Here is a 7,442-nt window from a genome sequence, read left to right as displayed (position 1 = left end):
GCTGCTTCCGCCCGAGACTTCAAAGTAAGAGCCCCCCGCTTCCGCCTACAGTTTCTCTCAATTTCTTATTATTATTAACAAGGTGGATTTTAATCTATAGTTAAATGTCTTTTAACTATAAAGACATTTAACTATAGATGTCCTATGTCCTTTACTTTTCGACCACAGAATATTGTCCAAAATTTACTGAAACAGGCAAAGTTATTTTTATATTTTTTATTTTATTATTATGTTTTATTTCATTCTGTTCAGGTGTAGAGTTTTCAGTTTGGTTTTGACTAATTTGACTATCAGTTATTATTATATTTTATTTTAACAGTAGGGAGCAGGTATTTGAGGCAAACTTTAAAACGCCCAGAATGGGTTTACAACACAAACACAGCACTGCGTGTCATGTTAGCCCAGTCTGTTTTTAACACTGTCAAAGACTAAAACTGGAAACATTTCCTGTTTATTCTCGTTTTATTATAGTGATTTTTGTGTCTAAAAGTACTTTCCTTTAGATCTTTTTCAAAAGTCTAGTTTTAGTGTTTCATTACGTTTTACTTAACCATATTACCGTTGATCTTTACAAGGAAAAAGCAGATCGGATCAAGTTAAAGGTGATGTAAACAAGTGGTTAGTCTATGAGCAGTAATCAGGAGCAGGTAACTAATCAGTTTGATTGTTTGGACACAGTTTTAAAAGATTAACCGGGGATAGAGAATGCTAATTGGCTTTAACTAATGACCCGGTTACATGACATCTGTTGTTTTGCCTTTCTGTCTAATCCGTGTTAAGTTTATTAATAATAGCAATAAATAAATAAATCATTTTTAATGTTGTTCATTTGTCTGAATGGGTGTCTTCTTGATAATTTGGTTTCGAAATAAACCTTCATTTGTAATTACAGGTATTTTGATTTGTAATAGTTTGATGGGTGTTTATCATAGTTTTACATTCCATACAGTACATTTGCCTGATTAAAAAATCACCAGTGATCGATGACTGATCATTTAGCAGCTGAAATCTGACGCAGATTGGGAAAGTAGGTCACTCGGTCGAAGGGTGCCTTTATTTTGTAGACGTTCATGTTTCCGGTATTACTGGCGTCTCCGCCTTCACCCTTCTACGCAGGCGCTCTGAGGCTCCGTAACCTTACTGCTTTTCACTCTCGGCTAGGTTGCATCAGCTGGAGGGACGCGGAGCGGGGCGTGTCCGCTGTGACATGGCGTGTCGTCATAACGAATACGTTGATCATCTAAAAAGCGAAACCTGAGAGAGAAACAACATTCAAGAATCCTGAAGGGAATGGAGTGAAGACGGAGGCCGAAGTTTTCATTTTCAGGAGAGGAAATATTTTTAAAACTTTCTTTTAGGACAAAGTTGGCAAAATCTTGGGGTTTTAGTGTTGATCGTAAATACGCAGTCATGAATACCATGAATTCTATGTGCAATGACCCAACTGTATATACATAACACTATTTATTACATATTTACTTTTTTACACCGGTTTGTATATTTGTAAATTTTATAGATTTTTTTCTCTGTTAATACTGTTCATATGTATATAGTGCTGCAGAACTCTCCTGACCTTGTGTAATTTGGCGTACCTCAGCTTTTTCTCTGTTTGCCTTACTTAAGAAGAACTTCACAGCCACACTTACACTCAGACCATTTCTAACACTTCAGCTTTTTAGTTCTGCTAAATTAATGGGAACACATGTCTTAAAAGACAACATTTATGTTATGTATAGACTCAACCATGGTTCATCCCTTAAGTCTCTTTTTTATGATTGAACGATTCATAGCTCAGTGTTAAATGCTTTAACAAACAAAACCATTTTTCTGAAATGGTCAGCCACAAGGACTGGATTGAAAATTAATGAACAAGCAGCCAACATCCAAAGAAAGTCCTTCAGAAAGCCCGGAGAACTACTGAACAAGACCACTTCAAAAATTAGTTGGAAATTGGAAGAAAAACATGAAGAAATGAGACCCGAGGCCTTCGGACAGTACTGTAACTTTATGCAGAGGTGTTTAAAGATTATTTTTGAATCTTGTATATGGAGACGTGGTGTGACTGTGACTCTTTCTGTGTGTGACAGAGTTCTTAAATCTGACAGAAACCCCCTTTTGTTGTTTCCGGTCAAACACAAACAGCTCCACTGTTTCAGCCTGCGCGTGCGGTACACTCTAACAAAACAGGCTTCTTTATAAGTATATTGTGTATTAGAAAGACTAAAGAAGAGCCTCAAAAACCGTGACTCTTCTAGGGTTCACAGTTTCAGTGGACACACAGTCCGACACCGTGAGCTCACCTGTACATTCATACTTTTGTTACATTAACACACACACACAGGAATATTTGATTGGTTACATCAGCACACCGCCTGAAGCTACAATGTTACAGTGAACATCAATACTGTTGCGGCCTTCAGTGGAATGTCATCAGTTATACGACGGAACAGCCAATCACAGCAGAACAAGGCCAATCCATTCTACCACGAGTGTTTAACGGGGTATTTTCTTCCTCTGCAGGCTCACAGCGGAATTACAGCTGATGGTATTTGTTTGCATCGCCACTCCACTGATCATCAGAAAGACGAAAACACGCTTTCTGGATAAATTGGTGACTCATTAAAACATACAAATCGCTAACAGTCCTCTACAAAATGATGTACTTCAGTTGCTATGCACATCTTGTGCTGATGGCTCTGCAGGGCAGGCTCTAAGCCTCAGACATTTGGATTTGTAACTGATAGGCTCTCAGTATCCAGAAAGTACTGCTTCATTCCTACAGTCACGTCTTAATTTCAGGGTAGCTATAAATAGCCATTCCTCATTACAGGAGCAGATTAGAAGAAACATCTGTTTATGTGTGTGTGTGTCATATTCACATCAAGCACGATGGTGTAGTGGTTAGCACTGTTGCCTCTAGTCAGTGTGGGGTTTGCCCCATGCTTGTGTTCTCCCTGGATCCTCTCACATGTTGGCTTTACTGGCGATTCTAAGCTGGCTAAACACACTCTACATTTTTTAAGCTATCTCCAAACTTTATGTCTCAAAACTCAATCTACAAACTACGTGAACCAAACATCTGACTCTTTTGTTAAAACTCACAAGCTCACTCACTTACCTTTGCTCAAATCTGCACAGTGTCACCCAGCGACCATATCACCCACACTTTATCAGAAAAACAAAAACAGTGTTCAGAAAATGTAACTTAAATTTTTCTGTGGCAGTTCCACAGAAATGACAAAAGTATGAGATAAAATCAGAAGTAGGACCTCAGCTTCCGTTATAACAGTGTGATGTACTTATGCCTTCACTTACACAAGAAAAAGAAACAGAATAAAACATCTGGTAAAGACTTGTGTTTAATTCATTTTGTATATGTCATAAGACTTCATAGCTTACTTATAAAAGTGGCCGGTTTTTCTCATCCAACATTATAAGGATCAAGTATAAATACTATGTTGAAAAAAGAAAAAATGGAAAAATTATGAACAAAAACTGGAAAAAAAAATTTCCAGGAACTCACAAGAGATTTGGACAAATAACAAAAAGCTTTTATTTTACTGGGCTGAAGACAGGGGCGATTCTAGGACCAGAGCTTTGGGGGTGCTGAGCACCCAGAGAGCTGCCCAGCCAGGCAAGATAATCTTTATTTGTCACGATGAGACTTCTTCCCTGTCTCTGTCAGTCCCTGCATCCTTGAATGTCTCCAGTTGTACAGAGTTCCCTCTGACTATCTCCTTGGTGCATTTAAACCCCTGTTCCTCCCTGTCCTCATCCTCTGTTGTCTTCATCTCCGTTATCAGTCATCATAATTTTACCATCTCTGTGCAAGTCTGCAAATTTCTTTATTGAATCATAAGATTCTTAAATTCATCAAGTCTCTCTGCCTGGGTCCTCGTCACAAAACATGACATCACTGTTTTGTACATTTTAACACAATTTAATCCCCACATTTGTGAAAGAAAAGCAAAACACTTTTTTTAAAGTCTGTAACAAAACCATCAAATCTGATAAAGGTTATTTAAATGCTGTAAAAGAAAAATGGATTGGAATAAAAAAAATACATATCCTAACCTTAATTACTGGGGGAAAATTATGAATGATGATCATAGTGAGTAAGAAGTAAACAGAGCATATTTTTGGACAGAGATTCACTTTTAATGTGTATGTATAATATAAAACAGATACATAAAAATACACTCCAAAAACAGAGTCCTTGAAATCTACAAAATACTGATAGAAAAATTATAAAAATGGAGGCAACTTTGCCTATGGTACAATGTATACAATGTATGAATAGATCTTTACTGCAGATACTACTATGGCTCTGCAGATTTTTTCTTTTATTTTAACCTATGTGGCCTCACCTTGAGGTTGGCAAATCTGTCTATCACTTTTTGGTGATCAACTCTCTCAAGCAGTTTAATGGTTTCTGTTTTGCCTGTCACTATTCCCTGTCTGTTTTCTTACCTGGCTCTTCTTGAACTTGTACTTTCTCCTCACGTTCCCCTCTTTCCTCTCTCCCTCTTTGGACTGACAATCATACACAAATAGATTGTATTCAATTAGATGAAAAAATCACATTAATATGAAAAAAATACTGTTAAGATCACTAATAAAAAAGTCCTCTCTCAGTGTACTTTCAAACAAAAGGCAAATAACCAAACCACATGTACATCTAATAAAAGATATAAATATTGAAACACTGATCCAACATTATCCTTGATTGACGGATCATTTGTTCTTACACTTTTACCTGAATGTTGCTCCTGGGTTTAATATCACCACATATGACAAAATAACCAGCTTCTCTCATTCCATTTCAAACAGGACAGTGGTAACAACAGCAGGCTACTGATAATTTTAAGTTTTAGATTTTAAATAAGCTGTATAAATTTCAATGGGAACAACAGGGCGGTCAGATGTTGCTGATTTTACTACACGAGGACGGATTGTAGGGTAGCAAACATCGTCGGAAAACATGTTTTCAACACTGCAGGTTACCTGGGTGTAGTGTTTTTCAGCTAAAAAGAAACATGGTCTGACTCCTACCCAACTATATAAAGAGTAACTGAAGGTTAAATGCAGCTAATATGTCCTGTTTCAAGCCAGGCACTCACACCTCCGCTCCGCTGCGTCTCAGCCACCATCGCTCTGGCAGAAAGGACGCTAGAGCCAGAGCAGGGGAGAGGCGAGCTGGAACAAACCATTTGGGGGGGTTATCTATACTTTTGTTGTTAAAATGTTCCGTCTCAATTAAGTACTGTATGCTTTTTATATTTTTAGTAGTGTGTCACACAAACAGCAAATATTGTCAAAAAACATAAGAAATCTTTGGGGGTGCTTTGATTCATTTGATTCAAAAATGGGCTGAAATCGCCCCTGGCTGAAGACATTAGAAAAACACCTTTGTTCCTTTCCATGAGTGTTCCTGTTATTTCTTTAAACATCATGTTAACTGAGAACAAAGTGAAATGAGACACTTTCACAAATAAATCTAAGTGACTAGCACTGCCACTGAAAGCAAAGTCTATCACAGTTGCTCACATTTCATCTGAAAGGACTCCTTCTAATCTAACTCGTCCTCATCTTTCTCCTGTGCTTCTCAGATTGTTTCCTTCCATTGCTGGCATTGACTTTCAGCTTCCTCCTCGCTGGCTTGAGCAACAAGAGTGAACAATTTAGCATTTAAGTGAAATCTGAGCTCAGTTGCGTTTAACTTCTGCGCGTGACAAGCTACTGAGAAAACTCTGGGAACTCTGCTGTGTCTGCCCTATTTTTGTGGATTGAACTTTTTAGTGTGGCAGATAACAGAAATAATCTTTGAAAGCGGATACAACTGCAAAAATCGAGTGTTTGTCTTTCTGGGGACATTAGAGTTCAATATTTTTCAATTTTATCTGTCATTCCATCTTAAGAAACAGTTTTTTTACTACAGCATGTCAGCCTTGACTCTATGTCTAATTTATAACATAGAAACTTCAGCAGCGCTTCTTTTTTCACGTAAAACAAGAACAAACAAAAGAAAATTGCAGTGACATGTATGTTACATCTCACTCCAGTGGTCTGATGACTAATACAACCACTCAGTGGTTTGCAGACCGAAGGATTACCCTTTGACCCCTTGATAGCAGTGTGACGCATACAATTAGGCTCAGACATTCAACATTGATCCAGTTCACTCCTGTGCACATTGATGAATGAGTCCTTTACCTCTGGTTTAGTTCTCTCCTGCTAACACGCCCTGTCATCAATTTTTTAACCATTTACCAGCAGCAACTTCACCTCACAGGCATGTCTGTGAACAGGTTTAAACCTAGAACCTTCTTGCTGTGAGGTGACCGGTGCACCACTGTGCAGCCCAGCTGTTTGCTATACTGTCCAAGTCTGTGAGGCCCGTTCATGACCTCCGTGTCCCCTCCTCTGCTTGGTTAGTCCACAATGGTTAAACTGACATTTATTTAATACACCGGGGGTACATCTTGCCTGAGGACACTTCAACAGATGGAGGCAAGAGATGATGAGAGAGCCACCAGCCTTGGGAATCGTAGGCAACTCAGTGCTATCAGTGCTGAGCCAAGGGTCCATCCAGGTTTCACTAAAACAAACAGTATTACAGGAAGTATTAGAGTATAGATTACTTTTAGTTCTAAGTAATTTCCGAGTCATCATGGAAACAGACATCATCTCAGGCTCTTTTAATCATAAAATACTTTATGATTATGTTTAAGATTTCCCTGTGATGTGGGATTTTCTGCTGCACATTAATTTTTATGACTGCAGCTGTGTTGTTGCTCAGTGGAGTCCTCCTTAATAAAGAAGTGCTATAACTTTTACATTTTAGTCCCTCGTCCCATGTACAGCCCAATTGTATTTTCATAGTTTGAGAAGTGCGTGGGAGTGTGAGGACCTCCGGCAATATCAACGTCCTTGTTAGAAAGACAAGATGGCTGGACTTCCCCAGACAGATAGTTCAGGGTATCTTCGATCTGTGGTGATTCTGGGAATGTTCAAGGATATAAGGAGTTCTTCTAAACATCATGAACACAATATTGTCCTCATATGTAAGCTGTTGTGTTCTGCAGATGTGTCCATAGACTCCCAGTGTCTGTGTGCAAAAAGCAGGCTGTTAAATCCTGTTATTCTAGGACATGGAGGGCAGAAGATCCAAATCTGGGAGCTTTCTTTTCTTAAAAATCTTCCAAACACTAAAAAAAAAAAAGAAAAAAAAAAAAAAGACTTGGTCCCTCCAGCCGTCCTTAGAGCTACTAAAGCTCAGCTACACTTCCTGCTTTGGACCTTTTATACCTGATGTTTTGCATGCTGATACATTTCCTACAGTGCTGAAGTCTTTGAGCCTATATTTAGTTCAAATACAGAAACGTTTAAATCCTCTCTTTCCTTCATGAATCCATATGAAAAACCACAGGCTTGTAAAGCAG

The sequence above is a fragment of the Oreochromis aureus genome, linkage group 14, assembly GCF_013358895.1.
Source record: "Oreochromis aureus strain Israel breed Guangdong linkage group 14, ZZ_aureus, whole genome shotgun sequence".
NCBI classification, from domain to species: domain Eukaryota; kingdom Metazoa; phylum Chordata; class Actinopteri; order Cichliformes; family Cichlidae; genus Oreochromis; species Oreochromis aureus.
The sequence above is the reverse complement of the archived record's forward strand: the minus strand, read 5'-3'. Positions refer to the sequence as shown.